Source organism: Sapajus apella, unplaced genomic scaffold (genome assembly GCF_009761245.1).
Source record: "Sapajus apella isolate SASKATOON/1434 unplaced genomic scaffold, GSC_monkey_1.0 scaffold16, whole genome shotgun sequence".
NCBI classification, from domain to species: domain Eukaryota; kingdom Metazoa; phylum Chordata; class Mammalia; order Primates; family Cebidae; genus Sapajus; species Sapajus apella.
In genome coordinates, this window is record NW_022436956.1 from 19,672,490 (window position 1) to 19,694,346 (window position 21,857).

At 37.7% G+C, this 21,857-nt stretch overlaps 1 protein-coding gene across 10 annotated transcripts in view; it reads left to right on the top strand.

Moving 5' to 3' along the window:
* Window positions 1-21,857, top strand: part of CADM1 (cell adhesion molecule 1) — a 337,698-nt gene that overhangs the window by 27,800 nt on the left and 288,041 nt on the right. The window lies entirely within an intron of this gene.

Below are 21,857 nucleotides of genomic sequence, written 5' to 3' on the forward strand. Positions count from 1 at the left end.
ATAAACTGAAATTTTTGGGGTAGAATTCTGTGAATTTTGACACATGCATAGAATTGTATATCTACCTTACAGTAGTATGATTACCACAGTCAATATGCAGTTTCCTCACTCACCCAAATCCACTTGTGCCATCCTTCTCAAACCTCCCTCCAGCCCCTGACCTTTGGCAGCCCTACTGATCTGTTTGCCATTCCTGTAGTTTTGCTTTTTCCAGAGTGTCATATACATGGAATCGGATTGGATACAATCTTTTAAATATAGCTGCTTTTATTTAATATATCGTATCTGAAATTCATCATTGTTACTATATGTACCTACCTATCAGTTGTTCACTTATTTTTATTGCTAAGTAGTATTCCATTGTATGGATGCACTATTGTCCATTCATTCACTGAAGGACATTTAGGCTGTTTACAGTTTTTGGCGATTTGAGTAATGTGGCTATAAATATCTGAGTGCAGGTTTTTCGTGGGTCATAGTTTTCATTTCTGTTGGCTAAATGCCTAGGAGTAGATTGCCAGGTCATATGATAAGTATAGTTGGCACTCTGTATCCATAGGTTCTGGATCTATGTATTCAATCAACTTCAGATGGAAAATATTTGAAAAAATAAAACTTAGTTTAAGGTAGAGAGTGAAAAAATAAAAAATAAAAAATACAACAATAAAAATGATAAAAATAAAATTGTATTACAACTACATAGCATTTACATTGTATTAGGTATTATAAGTAATCTAGAGATGATTTAAAGTATATGAAAGAGTATGTGCAGGTTCTATGCAAATAGTACACCATTTTATATAAGGGACTAGAGCATCTGAGGATTTGGGTGTGTGAAGGGGTCCTGGAACCAATCCATGGATACTGAAGGATATTTGAATTCTTTCTGATTAAAGCTTATCTATCTTTTTGCCAATTGAGGTAGTTACTTTTCTTTCTGAGACAGGATCTCACTGTGTTATCCAGGCTGGAGTGCTGTGGAGGCATAATGGCTTACTGCAGCCTTGAACTCCTGGGCCCAAGTGATCCTCTTGCCTTTGCTTCCTGAATAGCTGAGACTATATGTGTGTGCCACCAAGCCCAGCTAGTTTTAAAAATTTTTGTAGATATGGGGTCTTGCTATGCTGCCCAGGCTGGCCTCAAACTCCTGCCCTCAAGCTATCCTCCTGCCTTGGTCTCCCAAAGTGTTGGAATTATAAGTGTGAGCCATCATGCGTGGCCTACTTACTTTTTAAACTTCAAATTACTGATGAGGAAAAGGAGTCTTCGTCAAATTAAGTACCTTGCCTAAGATGATTCACCTACCAAATGATTGAATTAATACTGAAACTAGCATGAGTTTTCTGACTATGAAACTTGTGCTGAAAAGCTATATTAGCACCTAACCTTAGTTATTTGCTTCTGGTTGAAATGTTTGGTTTTAAGAAACTGTCTGAACAGTGTGTTTTTGAAAGAGTACATATGACAAGTAGATCACAGAAAGTTATCCAAAATTTAAAAATCTGTTTTTTTTTTCCGCTTTCTAGGCCATTAATTATCAGATATAATTAATTTTCAGTATCTTTAGCAAGGTATGATATTCTTTTCAAAATCTAAGGTAGCTGTATGTCACTTTTCTTTATTTTAAATAGAGCGATATAAATATATGTTCCTTGTATAGCAAAGAAAGGATGTTAGGGTTTGTGAATGTGAGAACACAGATGGATATGTTGTGCAAAACACAAACAGCGATTTGCATCCAGAAGGCTCATGCAAGGAATTTGGTAAGAGGTGAGAGAGTGACACTAATGTGGCAGTGAATAACAAATTAACGTTTCAATATTGGCAAACTGGGGAATTTTGAAGAATGTCATATTTAGTTAATTTCTTATTATACAAACTAAACCTGTACATTGATTTGTTAATAACTAGGCATGCATGTGCACGTGCGCGCGTGCGTGCACACCCCCCACCTATGTTTTTTGAGAGGCATCTTTGATGCCTTTAGCCTGGGTACTCTGTTCTAATATATGCTTTTCCTTCTGAGAACCCATTTACTGTTGTAGATTCAACTTTCTTCAAAAGGCAAATGACTCCAAACCTGTATCTGTGATCCACTGTTAAACTTAATTTCCTTCTCTGGGATCTCAAACCTACTTAACTATAGGAGAGAACTGCTAGGGTGACCTTTTGATATTGGAAACCTATACACAAAACTGAATTCCATTTCTTGTCATCCTAACAAATAAGCAACCATTCTCAGTTTCCCCTTTATTTTCTTCAAGATGGATTTGCTCTTTGGAAGCTCAGAATCATTTTTGACTCTCTCTTTCTGGAACCCTGGTGTGATCAAATCTGCAGCCAATTTCTGCTGATTGTTTGTGCCTGGTTGGTTTGCACCTAGCTCCTCTTACCCCTTGCAGTGTCTGCCATGGCCCCTTGCCATCTTCTTCCTCCCTTGATTTATGGTCACCTTTTCAATGCCTACTAGCTTCTGTACATGAACTCTTTGCATGCCCAACCCAATCTTTCTTGTTTTATGACTACTGGTCTTGCTACTTATTCCATCGTGGTGTTTTCCTTCTTTCTAACTAGCTCTGCAGATTGAAAACTAAAGCATAGCTCACTGCCATCTCATGTTTGAAACCCTCCAGTCCACTCCAGTGAACATGCTCCCTCCCTTCTCTGATCTCAGCCTGCATTGTGCCCAGGCCAGCAGTATCAGCATTATCTGGGAACATGTTAGAATGTGCCACCCCAGACCTGCTGAGTCAGAAACTCTGGGGTGGAGCCTAGAAATCTGTGTGTAACAAGACCTTGGGGTCATTCTGACTCCAGCTAACGTTTGAGAACCAGTACACTATGTAAACCCAGATTCACATTCTCAGTGCCAAAGGCTTAGTAGCCTTACCTCTTTGGCCCACTTCCATTGCTTAGCCTCTGTCAACTTTTTCATTTTGAATACCTGCATCTCCTTTTCTCAGCCACTTCTAATTCCTCATTTAAAATGTCAGTCCCAAAATTTGCTTCCTTGTGGCAGTCTCAGTTCACTGTTTGAACAATAGGTGCTCAGTTTATATTCTGCTCAGTTCTCCTTGTTGATCATGTTTTTCTATAAAGACTTTGGTTGACTGCTGTATGTGTGTTCTGTCCTTTTGACGGACATGTGTTCCCCTAACCTAGCACAGGATATATTTGGTACAAATCTTTGGTCTGTCAATTTCACTAATAGAATGGAGAAAAAAAAAATTTAACTGTCAACACAGTAAATATGTTCCTGAGTAGAAAGAAAAAATGTACATGAATACCCAAGGATGAAGATGTCTCTGCTTGGGCAACTTTTGGCTACTTAGGGTATTCATTAATTCCCTCTCCTCTGATGTTAGAGTGTATACTGGTTAAAAGTCTGGGGCACCCCTGCTGACATGAGGAAAGGGAGCATGTACTGCAGAGAGGGGGGCCAGTTTTGACTTCAGGGTCCTTCACTTCTTCCAGTGATTGATTCACATTATTTGACTTTAGTTTCCTCATGAAAAATTGGGATAATACTGCCCACTTCATATGATTGTTATATTGCAAGGATTAAGTGAGATTTGGTAGGTAATGTCCTTGTACAATCCCTGTCCTACATTAGGTGCTCTATAAATGGCACCTTTTATTAATTCCACAAGGACAGCACACTTAAAGAAAAAAAATCACTCCACAGAAGCAGTTCTGTTCACTGCATAGTAGGCCCTTAGTAAATGTACTGAATGATATATATGTATATGGCATTTCATAGCTCTGGTCTGTGCAGATGTCCTAATTTGTACAGGGCTTCAAGTTTTAGTGCTTTATAATCATTAATGAATGGTAAGAACTATTACTTGACTTTTTGACAAATTTATTGCATTTCTTAAAAATTTTTCATTCAACTTTAGTTTTAATGGATGATAGCTTACTTTCTAATAGTATCTGAAAGGTTTTTATGGTTTTTTCCAGTAGAACAAATGAGGCTGGTTAAATGGGTTTTTTTTGACACAATGCCTTCCCAAGAATGTTGTTTCACTGTCAATGGCTAGTTTAATCAGTATTATTGAAGACAGTTTCAAACTACTCTGGTGCTTGGTTCTTTATTTAGTTTTTATTCTTTTCCTAACACATCTAATTAATGGAACTATCCAGTGGTCTAACATGGAGAAGGAGAAAAGATGATATTATGAAAAGTTTAATCATTAAAATAGTTTACAGAGTACTTTAACATGCATTGTATCATATCTCACAGTGTCATGTCAAGTAGGCATTACTATTATTTTTACTTTGCTGATTAGAAAATCGATGCTCTGCTTAATGACCAAGGTCATGGAAGCAGAAGGTAAAAGAAAAGCCCCAGGACTGGGCGTGGTGGTGCACACCTGTAAGCCCAGCACTCTGGGAAGCCAAGCTGGGCAGATCACCTGAGGTGTGGAGTTGAGGACCAGCCTGGCCAACAGGGTGAAACCCTGTCTCTACTAAAAATTAGCCAAGCATGGTGATGGGTACCTGTAATCCCAGCTTCTTGGGAGGCTGAGACAGGAGAATCTCTTGAACCTGGGAGATGGAGGTTGTAGTAAGCCAAGATTGCACCAATACACTCCAGCTTGGACAACAGAGAAAGAATCTGTCTCAAAAAAAAAAAAAAGCCCCAGAAGTTGCGGGTCATATGGTTATGTGTAAGTTCCACTTCCTCATGGTTTAATGCATAAAGACAATTGACAGCTTCATATCATCCTAAAGCACTCCCTCTAACAGCTTATTTATGTGGAACAAGAGACAGACCACTTAGTTTCATATCCTGGCTCTGCCACTTCCTTTCTGTGTAATCTTAGTCAGGTATTCAACCTCTCTGAGCCTCAGTCTTTCCATTTATAAAATGGGGAGGATAATGGCATCCATCTCATAGAGTTGTTGTATTAAAATGAGTTAATATATGTAAAACTATTAGAACAATGCCTGGGACATAGGAGGTGCTAAATAAGTGTCAGCTATTATTATTTTTTATAGAGGAGTGGCTGAAGTGCCTTCTGTGAAAGGTGAGTATACTTAGCCATACTTATAATTAGAGAAGTAGGAATCTGTTTCCATAAGAATTCAATAGGGCAGAATGTATATTTCGCATCTTAGGTATGGATGTGGTTTGGCCGTGTCCCCACCTAAATCTCAATCTTGAACTGTAGTTCCCATAATTCCCATGTGTTGTAGGAGGGACTCTGTGGGAGGTAATTAAATCATAGGGGTGGGTTTCTTTTTCTGTGCTGTTCTTGTAATGGTGCATAAGTCTCATGACATCTGATGGTTTTTTAAAGGGGAATTCGCCTGCACATCCCCTCTTGCCTGCTGGCATGTGGGATGTAACTTTGTTCCTTCTTTGCCTTCTGCTATGATTGTGAAGCCTCCCTAGCCATGTGGAACTGTGAGTCCAAACTTTTTCTTTATGAATTACGTAGTCTCAGGTATGTCTTTATTAGCAGCATGAGAACAGACTAATACAGGTATCATGCCCTAGTCTGGGTTTTCCTGTAGACTTATGTTCTTTACTGACCTTGGGATAAATATAAATTTGGAGCACCCCTGTATGATTTTTGTTTCTAAAAACTCAGAAAACACACATAACTACAATAAGATGCTGCCCGCCCCTGCCATTGTCCACAGACCCTTTTGTCTTTCTGAAAAAACACATACACACCACTCACACAGACACACCCCTGTAAGATATAAGGTCCATTAGCTATTTTCAAAACTGTTACTAATTCCTTTCTTTAAAACTGAAGTCTTTTAGGATTTTAACAAATACCTATTAATGAAGTTTTGTCTGTTTTTTCCTTCTGGATTTCACAAATCACCTGTTCTAGGAGAGCCTTCATTATTGTGGAGGCGGCTTCAAGTCTACTATCTTCAAGCTTTTTTCTTTCCACTATGCTTGTCTCATCTCATGTAATGTGGTGCTGGGAATATAAGACTGAGATTGTGATGCTTACAGTTTTTCTTTTTTGTAATTTTCAGTGACTTGATTTTTCTTCTAATGAACATGTATCTGTTTTTTAAAATCTATTTTACTGTTAAATAAAATTTTGGTAAATAAGTAGGAAGTTTAAATGTGCAAAATTATAAATTATTATTACAGCTTACTTACCTTTTTTATAGATACCAGATAATGAATGCTTTTGTTTTATTACATCTTTTTCTATATGAAAACCATAAGTGAGTGTAGTACCTAGTTATGAAATTAAGTACTTATGGAATGTATTCACTTTTAATTTATTGGTGGCTATAATCAAGATGAAATGCCTTTCTTAATAACTAATGTTAAGAAGAGAAGTGTAAACTTGAGACAACTTTCTGACCTCTCTCCAGAAGATGTATGGATGTGACTGGGTTTGTGATTAAAATTTTTTTTTTAAGCTCCTTGGATTTTCTTTTTCTTTTGTTTGGAGGTCCTTATGCATTTGCCTTGGATTGCTGAAGAGTAAGGAGAAAACCCTGTAAATTCATTCACTCAGGATAGGATGAGAGTATTGTAGATTTCTTTTCTCCTTTGAGAAAATTTTAAAATTACAATGGTCTTAGCCTAAGTGGTCCTTGTTATGGCTCCTCTCTTTTCCATGCTCAACTCAGCCTACGAGGAGGGGCTTAGGGACAAGCCACCTGTTTTCAAGTGTATTTATTTCTTTATGCCTTAATATGCCTAGCTCATCTGAGAATGGAAATGTCCTGGAAATTGAACTGATTCATAGTTGGGTGGCCCCATGAGAATTTAGGAAATATTTTGTGAAACTGTTTGTGGGCACCTTTTGTATTGGTTCTGGTGCTTCTTTGTCGAGGTGGGGGGAATTATAGCTCTTCTAAGAAAAGAGCAGCCTTTCACCTTCAAGCCTTTCTATCTTCAATCAGTTGGGTTTGCGTATTCGAGCTCATTCCAGTTCGTGATTGGCAGCTTTTGTGTTAGGTACCTGCTCCGAAGTGTTCCCTATCGTTTAGAAGGTCGAAGTAGTCATCAGTGACTGAAGCCTAATTTAGATTCTTAAATCAAAATCATTGTTGAAGAATACTGCTCCTCCACTACAGGCGTCTTGTGCATATCATGAGTATCTTCATCAGAGAATAAGCTCTCACCCGGTCTCTCGTAATATAAAAGCATTTTTTAATCCCTCTTAACAGGTACTGCAGTGGTTTATTTATAACCAATACATTAAAATGAAAAATACTGAAAGGATCCTAAGTGGAAGGTGGCTATTGAAATATTGCCATATTTAAATTATAGAATTTTGTCAGGCTGATTTTTGGAAAGGACGAGTTAATGTTGGCTGGTAAGTGATGTACTCACAGGTTTCCTGTAAGTTTGGGAGGTGGTTTCTGCAGTGTAAATAAATGGGTTGTGCAAAATCTGAGTCCTATTAAATTGATCTTTCCCTTGCATATTCATAATCATATTCATATTTGGTCAGCTTTCATGCTCTTTGACATTTCTGATCTTTATGAAGCATGACAAATGTTAAAACTCTTTTAGCCTCTAGACTTATTGCAGCACAAAAATTCAAGATCCTAATTGAAAGAAAACTGTGAAGAGTGTTTCATTTAAACCTTTTCTTCCTAGTCCAAATTTGATCTCACATATGGGGAAGGCAAATGCACACCTTAATATTGATGCAACATGTTATTCTGAAGACACATGCTAAACATTTGAAATTGTTGTTGATTTATATTTCCACCACATTTTTTCTTTCCTGAAAAACCTTGGGCTAGCGACTGAAGTAGTTGGGTTGCATAATGGATGTTTATGTTGTCCTGTGACAGCTGGTTTTGCTAATTTGTTTTTACAGGGCAGTTTATAGTAAATGAATGGCATGCTGAATATTTTACTGAGATTTTAGATTATCTAAAGAATATTTTCCGGTTTACTAATTGGTAGATAATGCTGAGTACATTGATGTTGACAAGAGCAAATGGATTTAAAATGACTTGAAGTGAGCTTCATTAAAAGATGCTCTAATCACAGTCAGCAGGAAATGTCAAACTAGTTCTGCCTTCATTCACTCTGGTGGACAGGAACTGTTGTGGACTTAGGGTGTTACAAGTCATTGCAGTTTTGATTTTGGGATGCCACAGGGTGAGAGAGATGTTGGAAGTTTTTTTCACAGCTTTTTAAGCTGTTCCTGTCTTTACCAGAAAGTAAATAACCCAAATTACTAATTACCTGTATGGCTAAATGAACATTCTCTGAAAATCATAGTCTTATAATCCATTATGGGTTGAATACATGGAAGTCATGTTTGTTGCTCAGTCTGAACTAGAAGTCTGTAAATTACTTGTTACGCATATTAGCAGAATTCTGTTATAGAATTAAAGCCAATGGTGCTCATCAAAACATTAAGAAAAACCTAGGCAAAGGCATTCCAAATTCCCAGGTTAAAACTTGTAACACTAGTTCTACTTTTCATTCCTGTAAAAAGTTATAGAGGCTGTTTTGTCAAAACTGAATGCTTGGGAAAAAGAATCTAAGGACAGCAAATATAGGAGGTAAACATAACAGTAAAGGGAAGCAGATTCTGAAGTAAGTCTTTTCAGGATTAAAATCTGTCTTTTTCTGATATCAACTGTTAACTTGTGCAACTAACCTAACTTGTCTGAGCCCTAGTTTTCTTGTCTGTAAAACGGGGAAAATAAAATCTATCTCATGAGGTCATGGGAATAACTTTGTATCTATATGCTTATCATAGCAGAAGGTACTTGGTAACCGCTCTGTTAGTATTAGCTATTGTAACCTAAATACATATATTTACTTCTTTTGATACCTGGGGAAAGACTGTGGGTTTCATTTGCCAAGACATTAACTAGACATCTTATTTCTACTGATTTTAAGTTTATTAAACATCCCTCATATCACTCAGAACATAGCTATCTAGAACCAGTAAGTTCATCATATGGAAGTTTTTGGATCTAGGATAGAATGAGACTATCCGAAATTTATGCAGTAAGTTATTGGGTAAGCTCGCTGCAGTAATCTTGCATTTCTCTTTGACTGTTATCAAAATGTCTTTTTCTTCAAGCCCAGATGTAGTATGCTGAGGTAGTAACACTCACAGGCAGAGATCAATGGCTCTAATTATTTCACAGTAAAAATAATATGATGCAGGAGTCTGTATAATGCTAATGAAATCTAGCTACATGGCAAGCAACCTGTTCTTTTCAGCTTCCTCATTAGCATCAGATTTGCCTAGATGTCCAGATAAGTGGTTGTACAGTTTGTGTATATTTTAAATAGCATTCCTCTGAGCCAGCCCAACAATGTTATAAACTCAATGCCCAATAGGAGTACCTCATGGAAATTTTTTGAAAACCTGGTACCACATTAGGAGATTGATAAAGGATGCTGATACTGGCATAGAATGTTCTAGAATACCTGAACAACATCTTTTAAGTGACCTAGTATTGTTGGTTCAAAGCTTCAGGCTGTATTATATATAAATTTGGGCTATGTGCTTGAGTAAAAATTGTCCTACTCATCAATTCAGTCAGGGTTCCGCAAGACAACTGTGAATTGTTTTATTTTTCTCTTTTTCCCCCCTTAATGCTACAGTGCGTTTTGAAGAGGGAAGAGCGGAAAACAAAAAAGTTCCACTTGAATGACCCTATTAACTTTACCCTGGTTTCTGTAAACTGTGCCGGAAATGTAATAATCTATGAGGGCTTGGAGTGCAGGACACAGCCTTTGTTGACAAATATAAAAAATGGCACACCAGACTGCAGACGTGGTTTGTGGGTTAGCATGGCCTTCCCTCATCAATGGGGAAATGGGGCTTAAGTCAGGCTTAGAAAATGAGAAAAATGCTTAAGGGACGTGACTAATGTCTCCAATGTGCAGTACGCTACATAAACCTATTATGCACTTTAATTTAATGTTCTCCATAAAGATTCAGGACCTGTCAGTAGAAGGAAAGAAACAAGCAATCCATCTTCAGTGAATTGTGAATAGATTTTTATATTTTAAAAAATACGCATTCACCTGTAACATACTTATCCCTTCCTTCAGTTTTCTCCACATCTGATCCATTTCCTGTCTTACACTGCCACTGCCTAGGCTGCTTGTGGATTGTTTTGTTCAGTGAAATAAGACTAATGTGTTAAATATTTAACATTGCTAATTGATTCAATGTAAAGGAAAAGGGAATAGATGCAGATTGCCTCCAGTCTCTGTCAGCAAACTTGAGCAAACAAGATTGGAAAGTCTGAACTAAAGATGTTTCATCTCAGGGACTTAGAAGCCTATGGGATAATATATCATTTCTTGCAAGTGGCGATTGGGCCAAAATTAGGAGAAAAATTAATTTGCACCTGGGAGCTGGAAAGCTGAGTATCTATTTCTCTAAAAAATTTGGCTGCTCCCCTCATCCTCTCTCCTGAAAAAAAGCATTTTTGTTTTCAGGCTTCAGGTGTAGATTGAAAGATGACAAGACGGATGTGACATTTTACTGATCTTATCTCCTTTGCATGTTGGGAGTGTTAAAACACTTAGCTGTACTTCACTAAAGCAAGCTGAAATTTGCAGATGATTTTAATTGATGAGTAAGGAAGCAGAAACCCCATTGGGTCAGTGAGAATTTTTCCATTATGAAAACATAACCTTTCACAAGGAGTACCCAATGGCAGCGAAATGTCAGATACCTGGATTTTTACAAAGGAAAGGAAAGCAGATCGGCATTGTTTCCTATAATACAATTCTGAAACAGGAAGGTACATATATATCTCATTCTCTTTTGAGGTTGTTTTGTTGGCTGCTGTGTGTAAGTGAAAAGTAATTCTCACAGTGACATCAGTTTTTGCTTTGAATTGATTTTTTCTTTAAACTGGAGAAGGTTAATGGCATGCTAAGAAATTATTTAAATCAGGATATAAAAATATTATATGTCTTAACAAATGTTGACATTGTGAGTTAGTCTGAGCTGTTCTTTTTTTCTGGTGGAAAGACATTGGCAAACTGAGGTGGGGATAGAATTGTTTCAAGAGCTTTGGTCAGAGGTGTCTAGGTGTTGAAAAAGTAGTTTGATGAGTTAAAGCAGAGGGCTCCCAGAGCAGGATCCATGGCATCAATAGCCTTCAGGTTGTTGGTGAGTCCCCAGAAATAACATGCGATATTTTACATGCATACTTTTTGGGAGAGTCTGTGTTAAAATCAGATTCTCAAAGCGGTAGAGACCATGCTGAAATAAAGCTACTACTGACAGCTATTTCCAAGTGCCTATTTTACAGGTGCACATGAGCTCTAGCGCAATTTATTTCTCCCTTCTTTCCCAGTCACCATGCCCTTCCCCATAGTGCACAGCTATGCCCCCTGCTTCATCCCCCTTTCTTCTTTCTCCCCTTTCTATTCTTTACCCCACTGCCTTTCTTATGTGTGAACCCTTTAAAAGAGGATGGTCTAGGTGCTAGCCATGTAGACTGCCACACAAACTGAAGGGTCTCCCTAAGCCTTCTTGCTTTGAAAGTCAGAGAAATAGATTCCCAGCCTTTGCCTGGACAGAACAATTAAGTCTTGTTGTGATTATAACCCTTACCTCGTTGATATTCAGATACTTTTCAACATAATGATGGTTTCCTTTTTTTTTTTTTTGAGACGGAGTTTCGCTCTTGTTACCCAGGCTAGAGTGCAATGGCACGATCTCGGCTCACCGCAACCTCCGTCTCCTGGGTTCAGGCAATTCTCCTGCCTCAGCCTCCTGAGTAGCTGGGATTACAGGCACGCGCCTTACTTTCCTCCCTCCTCCTCCACATCAAAAATAAATTACTTGTAGAATATTTAAAAGGTTCATGGGGCTCTGCTCTGGTGTTATCTGTTTTAATTCTGTAGGAGATGAGATGCGGCACTTGTCAGCAGAGGCCGCTGATGATGTCGGTACACCTTACTGAACACAGGTCACGGTGGCCTGCAAACCAAATTGGGTGGTTCAGCAAAAGGAGAGTCACGCTGTCGAGCGGGAGAACTCACCGGCAACCCGAGATGCTCACATTGAGCCTTGGATGTAGTGCGGGTGATAGGCAAGGCGGTTCCTTTCCGGTTTCACTCTCACCCCTTCCTGGACTGCTTTTCAGCCATTCATTTGTCCGGCCAAAACAGTCAGCTTTCCGAGATAGATCACAATTTAATTGCTGCTACCTCCGCTGTACTGAAATGAAACTTTCGAAGGTCACCAAGCATCAGTGGCCCTTAGTTAAGCATTGTCTTCTTTGCCTGCCTCACAGTATTTGGCACCATTAACTCTCGTTTCCATTTAAAAATTCCTCCATTTGTTCTGCAGCACTGCGTGTACCTTTTTGGATAGCATTATTTGGCAGCAGTTGGCCTAGCTGTTTTTTCTTCCTCTACCTGCTAAATGTTTCCCAGTGTTTGTCCTCGGTTATTTGCTTCCATTTTTCCATGGGTTCTCTTTGGTGTTCTAGATCTTATTTCCTCTCACAGCTTCAAGTGTTGCTCTTCCCTACAACCCAACTTTTTTTTCTTTCTTTTTTTAGATTCCTGAACTGCATCATCGACTACCTGCTGTTCCTGCTATCCCTGGGAGTCCCCGTGCCCTCTCAAACTTCTCTTGTTTAAAACAGAGATTATCTCCAGCTATTCACTATCTCACTTCCCAAGCAAACATACAAATACACCAAAAAGACAAAACCTCAAATTAGAAAGGCTGCCCCTATAGCCATCACCAAAAAGCAGGTTCCTCAATGGGTTCATCCACGTTCATTTCCTTTTTTCTTTCATAGCTCACCACCACAGTTGACCTAGGCAGCCTCTGGGCGTGAATCTCTGCAAACATCTTCATCTTTTTAAATTTTTTTTATTTTTTTTAAGTTTTAAATAGATAAGTAGAGCTGCTCTTGTAGGTGTTGTCTCTGCTTTAAAAAGCCTGGTTGTTCACAATCTTGACTATGTTCATTATCAAAGTAGGTACCTTTGTTTTCAGCACAAAAACTGATGTGAAAAACAGAAATTAGAGGTGATAGAAAATCATGATTAGAAACATCAAAAGGGATGAGTCATCGGAATAGAATTGAGAGAAAAGCATCAGAGATGGCTCATTGAGAGGTGAAACAGCAAACCCTTGAATCAGGTAGTTTGCAAAAAAACTGGCTCAAAGTTGAACTTGCTGTTTGACCATCACCAAGTTACTTCTTTTCTTTTCTTTTCTTTTTTTTTTTTTTTTTTTAGAGAAAAAAAGAAAGAATAAAAAAAAAATGAGGGAAAGGAAGAAAGAGGAAAAGGAAGAGGGAGAGAGAACCAGGGGTGTTGCTTTATTGCCCGGGCTAGAATGCAGTCTAAAAATGGGTATGCCTGTAATTGTGTTTAATAATAGAGACATAAAAAAAAAATGAGGGAAGAAAATAATTAACAAGCAGCCAACCAATATTTCATTTAAACCCGCAGATAGGTGTGGTGTAGTACTGATAAGAGTGTATATTTTGTGTATTTAAGTGGAGAGTTCTATAAATGTTAATCAAGCCTACTTGTTCCGGATCTGAGTTCAAGTCCTGAATATCGATATTAACTTTCTGTCTCATTGATCTGTCTAATATTGATGTTGAAGTCTCCCACTATTATTGTGTGGGAGTCTAAGTCTCTTTATAAGTCTTATATATCTGGATATTCCTGTATTGAGTGGGTATATATTTAGGATCTTTAGCTCTTCTTATTGCATTGATCCTTTTATCATTATGCAATATCCTTCTTTGCTTCTTTTGATCTTTGTTGCTTTAATGTGTATTTTATCAGCAAAAATTGCAACTCCTGCTTTCTATTAATTTATTTTTTCTCTCTATTTGGTTGGTAAATTTTTCTCCACCCCTTTGTTTTGAGTCTTTGTGTATCCTTGCATGTGAGATGGATCTGGATGTAGCATACCAATGGGTCTTGGTTTTTTTTGCCTGTCTGTGTCTTTGGATTGGGGGATTTAGTCGATTTAAATTTAGAATTAATAACAATATATGTGAGTTTGATACTGTCATTTAATGTTGGCTGGCTGTTTTGCCCATTAGTTGATGCAGTTTCTTAATTATGTTTATGTTCTTTATTTTTTAGTATTTTTTAGAAAGGCTGATGCTGGTTGTTCCTTTCTATTGTAGTGGTTCTTTCAGAAGCTCTTGTAAAGCAGGCCTGGTGGTGATGAAATCTCTGAGTGTTTGCTTGTTCACAAAAGATTGTATTTTTCCTTCACTTATGAAACTTAGTTTGGCTGGATGTAAAATTCTGGGTTGAAAGTTCTTTTCTTTAAGGATGTTGACTATTGGCCCCACTCTCTTCTGTCTTGTAGGGTTTCTGCTGAGAGATCTGCTGTGAGTCTGATAGGCTTCCCTTTATGGGTAACCTGACCTTTCTCTCTGGCTGCCCTTAGTATTTTCTCTTTCATTTCAACCCTGGTGAATCTGGCGATTGCGTGCCTTGACGTTGGTCTTCTTGAGGAATATCTTTGTGGTGTTCTCTGTATTACCTGGAGTTGAATATTGTCCTGCCTTGCTAGGTTGGGAAAGTTTTCCTGAATAATATCCTGAAGCGTATCTTCATCTTTTTTTCACGCTACATGTGCAAGTAGTTGCCAGGTCCTCCTGACCTTGGTAATAAAACATTGCCTACCTCCCAACTTCCTTTTGCTTTGCTCAGGGTCAGCTACTTATTCCCTATACTGTGGTCCCTCGTCAGCTGCTTACCTGTTTTCCTAACTTGCAATTCTCCACAGTTTAGAGTTTCTCACCTTTAAGAATTTTGATCAGCATTTATCTTCTTCTACCATATCAATTCTTTGAGATATTATTCACCCTCTACGTTTTTATATGAAGATGAAGACTTTCCTGACCACCTTTGCGTTATCTGAACTACATTATTATTCTTTGTGAGATTTATAATATCCAATTATGTTTAGAGTTTCAAATCACCCTACTAAACCACAAATGTTGACAGACTAGGAGATATTTTATATATATATATATATATATGTGTGTGTGCATATGTATGTGTTTCCATTTCTATTGCACAGTACCATGTACATGTTAGCAACCCAGTAAATCTGTATTGAATGAATGAACACCTACACTGAAATTTTACCTCAGGTTGGTTAGCAGGCTTAGAAGATCTCTTCCTACTAAAGATCTTTTGCTAATTGTTTTTGGTGCCTTTCTACTTAATCATGGAAATTAGCATGGGTTCATAGGCTTAGAATTTGAAATAAATTAATCTGTACTTGAAAGGAACAAGGCTGTGGCCGTATAAAGATTTCAGGAAAAGAAAAATGGTAAACATTGAGCCAGTGGTCAGCTGATATAAGTGCTGTGCTTTTTTTTTTTCCTTCTGGTGCATGGACAGTATAAAGTTACTTTTACCTCCAGTGACTCAGGCCAGAATCATGGCGGTAACTGTCACCAGAATAGAGAAAAGGGAGAATAAGAGGTACGTGAGAGAAAGAATGATGCCTGACCATGTTAATTACTCAATAAATAACTTTGTTATTATTAGGGTTGTTGTCATCGTTTCTAGTTCCATTATTTATTTCCACTTAAAACAATTGTGGTGACAGTGCACTTAGAGATCTTCAGAAAAAATTATGTAAATTCAGAAGCAAAAAGTTAATGCATGATTTTTGGCCCACAGAAGTATTTCTATAGCACTTGGTTACTTGTGGGAGAAGATTTTGTCAAGCTAGTAAAGCTGTGTGTAGTTGAGTTGTATTGTTCTGGGCTATTTGTAAATACTGTATTTGTGTGACATCTAGCACCTGAAAAGCCTGGCCTTTGGGACTGAGTTTAAGAGCTGTTTACATTGTGTGAACCAATGCCCATGGCTAAAGGGAAAAGGATTGCGTTAGAGAGCATACTGAAATTTAAAAGGTGCACGTGCGATGTCCTTCAACCCTTGTGTAGACTAGATGTGCGGCAAAATTTGCTGCTCAGAAGTAAGATTGAGAAGCTTATGAAAGCCGAAACCTCAGGAGGGGGGTTTGGAAGATGGGGAGGCTTTCTCTAGAAACAGAATCTTTTTTGTGAGTCTACCTGCTAACTGGAGAAAAAGGGTGCTAGGTGTTCAGATCTGCTTTGCAGGTTCCAAAGCACCTAAGTACCCTTTCAATTCCAAAATTTAAATCCTGTTTGTGGGAAATCAGTAGAGGGTTTAATAGAAGGTTAAACAAATTATATATAAACACACAGAAATAGTCTGGCTTGAGTATGGAAAGTCCAGAAAGTCTGAGTGTTATGGTGAAGTACTAGGAGGTAATTTATTTTTAAAATTTATTGAACCCACTGAAGCATAAGTGTGTGAGGATAAGAGAAACCATACGCACATATGGTCCAGAATGAAATTCTTCAGATTTCTGAGATGGTTGCAAGTAGTGACTAGACCATTTTGAATTAACTGTGTGTGTGAAAGTCTTTTCGATCCTTCCAATTTAGTCTCTTCGATCCTTCCAATTTAGTCTCTTCAGGTTCACTAGTGGTGGAGAGAATCAACTGGTCCACGCCACTGTTAGACTGGACTGTCAGGAGGGAAGGAAGAGCCTCCTTATCCTAACTCCAAGTGTACTCTCTCCCATTTTTTTCTTTCTTCTCTCTCTCTTTCTGCCTTTTCTTTCTCTCTCTAGGAAACAAAAGGAATCGTATCTCTACATTTCTTTTCTTGAGAGAAAGGCATGTCTGAATAAAAATTTATTCATAGCTTTTTCATTTCTCTTTGGAAAATGTAATTGTGACATTGTAGCTATAAATTCAATGTTTAAAAAGTATAAAACTCTATCAAGGGAATAGAATATTTTTGCCTTAGTTATTTGTGAAAGTTAGGCCTTTTGTTGGGTGGGGAGAATACATGTAATACATTGATAGTAGAGAGTAATCTGCAGTAAGATCTAATCAGAGGAAGAATCTAAAGGAATCAGACCAGAGACAGATCACTGACTGGAATACAGAAGTGCATTGTGCAGCAGTAACACTCCTTTCCATTCATTATTGCAGTTATAATTATGGAACCCAACATATTTAATTGGCACGGTGTGCTCTTCTCTGCTGAATAGATTGCATTGTTCCTGTTTTAAAAACCCTTATGCATCACGAATCCATGCACATGTTGCTCTTTGGCTCTCGAGAGGTTTCTTTGTTTACATGATGAGTGATTAACCGAATTGTGGAGCTTTGCTATGCGTCATACGCAGTGATGAAGTGAAAAGGGGTATCTACTCTGTTCTAACTTTGAAGGGCTTTGATTAATTTAAAAAAGTCTATTAGATCTTTGTGAGGATATATGCCTTAACTTAGAAATATGCAAATGGAAATATCAGTTGAGTTTGATATCTGGGCTAGTCTTTTATCTGATTCCAGAAGACCTGTTAATGGAAATTATGTCTGGTGGGATATTATTGGCACGTGCATTAGATTACAAACCTCAGAAGTGGTATTCCTGAAGAGGTATGTGGTTACTGAACCCCTAGAAATGAGAGCAACACTAAATGTGGATGGGGGGGAAACACCCTCCCTGATCCCAGCCACTTATATGGGACTTTCCAGTGGATGCCAGGGACTTTTTTCTAGCTTGCAAGATGAAATGCATGCATGGAATAGGGGCAGGGTATAATGTAATAATAACAACAATAATAATAGTAATAATTACAGCTAACACTTAGGAATACCTACTGCCTGCCAAGCACCCTGCTAAGTAAACATTTTACATTTATTTTCTTATTTAATTCTCACCACTATTCTAGTGTCTACCCTTATCCTCATTTTACCAGTGAAGAAGCTGAACCTTGGATAGATTACATCATTTTCTTGTTTGAAGATCACACACCTAACAAAGCTGGGAGGTAATCTCAGTTGCTTTTCACTTTTGCTGTTTGTTGTGGAACATATTGGTAAGGCATAGCTCATTGTTTTAAAGCCTTTATAATTACAGTTATGTTGTTCCTCACTACATATAAGCATTTATACTTTTGAAAATTAATCAGAGCTCAATGTAATTTGAGAAGGAGGGGCTTTAGTATCCCCCAGACATCAGCTGATTGCTTCCACAGCTGAGAGCCACAGGCGAAAGAGAAGAGTACACCCATAAATATTTTCTGTGAACGCCACAGGTAGTCCTGCTGCTGTTGGATGCAAAAGGTCTCTAGTTCAATTTCTTGCTGGAATGGATTCTTCACAAATAAGGATAATCCCTCATTTGATGTTTACTCACATGGATTCCTTCTGTATTCCATACTGTCCACATTGGGCTTTGCAATTTTTATATATTCTTGCCAGGATGCACTTATTCATTAGCTGTTTTTATTAGTGTTACGGTTGAGATGACATTTTTCCATTCTAAACTCCAATTTTCTGTGACTTTTAATTTTACAAAACAATTACCTATCAGGCTGAAACTCCTTAGGCTGGTTTTTCTGCTCAGAAGGGAGGTATGGGGGGAGGTTTTAAAATCTGTTCCACTTTTCTTGGCAGCCTAGACATTTAGATTCATGTGAGTCTTCTTTAAATAAAGTTGCGATTGCTTAATTATTAAAATAAATGGGAGCTGAATTATTTAAGGATTTTCTGGCAAGACAAAAGGTTCTGGATTTTCTTTCATACCCCTCACTCAGAATTTTCAGTCCTGTTTTGTGCTGGCTAACTAAGAATGAATTTCTCATCTGTGTTTTGATATATCTGCAAACCTAGGGACATCTTTTGGAGTTCTTACCTGGGCTAAGCCCATGGAACTTAAAAGTCAAGTTTGAAATTTTAGATTGTATCTAAATGCTTACTTTGAATAATGTCTTTTGATGTACATTGTGGTTAAAATGCACACTTTTACCAAATTTGATTTATCGAGCACCTGCAATGTGAGGGGAAAATAGCAGAGTGGGAAGAATATGGTTTTGGAATTTGAAAGACCTGGATTTGGATTTTGACTCCACCAATGTGTCTCTGTCACCTTTGCAAAGTTATTTACCCTCTCTGGACATCAGTTTTCTCTTCTGTAAGCCACCTCTTAGGGTTGTGAAGGGGATTAAGGAAATACATGCAGAAGCCCTTAATATATAGTACCTGCCAATTACTAGGCACTTAGTATGTGGTAACTATGAAGTCTGCACCAGGTACTATGTTAACAATTAGGAATTTACAGGTGGATAAGACAGAGGTTCCTGTCCTTACTGTGCTGATAGTCTGGCAGTGGCAAAGCATCTTAAGTAGAGGGAACAGAGTGATCAGCAATAGGTTCGCAATCATGAAAGTCCTTGGTTATTTGAGAACCTGTTAATGTTCCAGTGTCCCTAATCTTAACATTAATATAATTGGAAATATTACATTGATATGGTGTTTTTCAGGTTTATAATACACATGACATACATTATTTCACTTGATCCTTGCAAAAACCCTATGTGGCAGGCAGGGATTACTGTCTCTATTTTATAAGGGATTTTAGTGATTTACCCAAAATCACACAGCTAGTGGAAGAGCCAGGATTAACGTCCAGGTTTTTGCATTTCCTATCCAGTGCTCTTTCTACTGTAACATTCAACTAGTCCTGTGTCTTATCTATATACACAAGGGCTAAGCCTTTAATGATAATTTAATGAGACTTTTATAATGTTCTTTTTACTTAAACATTTTTACTCAAACTCATCTGACTTAAGATAAAATTATATAAAATCAAATTGAGGTTGTACTTTAGCCTCTGTATATATGTCACTTGTGACTGTAATTAAAAAAAATTAAAGTATAGTTATTCTCCTCCTTGACCCCATCAAGTATGTAGAATCTAAATGTTACCTCCTAATTTTACTTTATATGCAGTTTTTTTTTTTTATGTCAGTGTCTTTTAAAATGTCTTACAGAATGGATAAATCACATACTTTTATATACATTCATGTTTGTTGAATATGCAATTAATAGCCTCATCTGCCCAGTTCTTACAGTTTACCTCCATTAATGGCAATAATGCATCTTTGGATGTATTATCTTTAAGGGCCCACTTTTGTTTCACTATACTTGATTCAAACATGTTGAATCCTTGCTGGAACTATTAAGAATATGGCTCTTTTGCCATCATTGATTTTAAAAAGTAAGTGCTCAGACAAGAAACTAACCACCCTAGGACAACAACGTCCATTCTTTTTGCTCTTTAGAACTGTGCTGCTGTGCCAATTGTAGGATGTTCAGCATGAAAGGCTCCACTTCTCAGAGGGAACTTACTTGAACCCTGGAGTTGCTTTTGGATCCTGCCAGTTATTGGCATTTCCAAATAATAATGCAGAGCATGCAATATGCCCCTGTCAACTTGATCTTTGAATACAAAGTTGTGGATAGAAATGCTAATGAACCAGCGATCTGTAAAGTACTTCCCCGGGTTGAGCACACAGCAAATTAACAGGTTCTTTCCTCTTAGGAGGAGCTTTTTTTTTTTTTTTTTTAAAAGGTGGGGTTTCACCATGATGGCCAGGCTGATCTTGAACTCCTGACCTCAGGTGATCCACCTCCCAAAGTGGTAGGATTACAGGTGTGAGCCACAGCGCCCAGCCCGGAGGAGGAGCTTTTGAAGGGACTATCTCTTTCTGTCTTTTTGCAGGGAAGATATTTTAAAGTTGTTTTGTTCAGTTAGAGATGAGGCTTATCAAGTGTGAGTGTTGGCTACACTGGCCACAGAACATGTGTGACTTTCCTGGCATCTTCAGATAATTTCTTAAGAAACTTGACTCTGCTGGCATCTTTTCCACAGTTGTAATTGTCATTGAACATTCCAGGGGTTTCATCTACATTGAGTTCTCAGTACATTACTGTTTAGAGATATATATGGGCATTTTTCCACCAGAGACCAATATTTCTCTCTTTATATGTTTTTTATTTTTATTTTTTGCCTTTGAAATACTTCTTTTCTTAGAAATATTCTTGCCACCATCCTCTACTTTTTTTTCTTTTTTTCCAAAACTCAGTGAAGACATGGAAGGAAATACATGGACTTCTCAGTGGGAGTTGCACATGATTTTTAAAGCATCTCGTATGTGGCTTTTAAGTTTCTGTTTTGATTTTGCAATTAGTCGAAAACAAAGGAAGGAAACCTCAAGCTAATAGCTGATGAAATCCTACAAGGACTTGCCATTTTAATAACAAGAATCTGAAAAAACAAAAGAATCTGAAAGAGTCCGGAAAGGGTTCACTGCCACTCCTTTGAGGCTTTTTACAGTCTCACCTATTAGAGAAGTTATTCACTCTATCATATGGATTCAAATTAGAAATTTCCTCTCCAGCAGTTTCAAGAAGATGAAAGTTCTTATTTTATGGGCTGGTGAGGAAACTGGGAGAGTAAGAGAAATAATTTCTTTCTAGAATACCAGAAGATATGGTGTCACACTTGTCCCTTAAGATAGATGGACAGATATACAATATAAGCTCGTGTATGAGGCACATCTTTTAGGATGAAATTTGCGTGAAGGATTGATCTTTGACCCTATCTTGTTTGCCTGACTAAAAATGAACTCCTGAAAAGACCAAAGTCTTATTGGCTACACCAAGAGGAGATGGACCCTTGCCCATGGATGGGTGAATCCTGGCCTTTAGTGAGAGACAGCAGGTATGTATGTTAAGTCCATCCACAACTGAAACTTAGTGTACTTTTTGGTTTGTTATTTTGCCAGTAGCTTTCAAGGAATTTAGAAGGTGATATGATGTAGGGTCTTCGCATTTTATGAGGTTACAATGAAATTCTGTGGACCCAATGGTAAAACCAGCTTTTTTGAACATATTTTCAAAAATGTAGCCCAACAGTAAACATGAAATGTTGAAAGAGAAACGTCTGTCTGGCAAATTGTGATTCTGCCGCAAGAGGAGGAATTAACTTCCATTTTGATTTACCTGGCAGGAAAGTATCT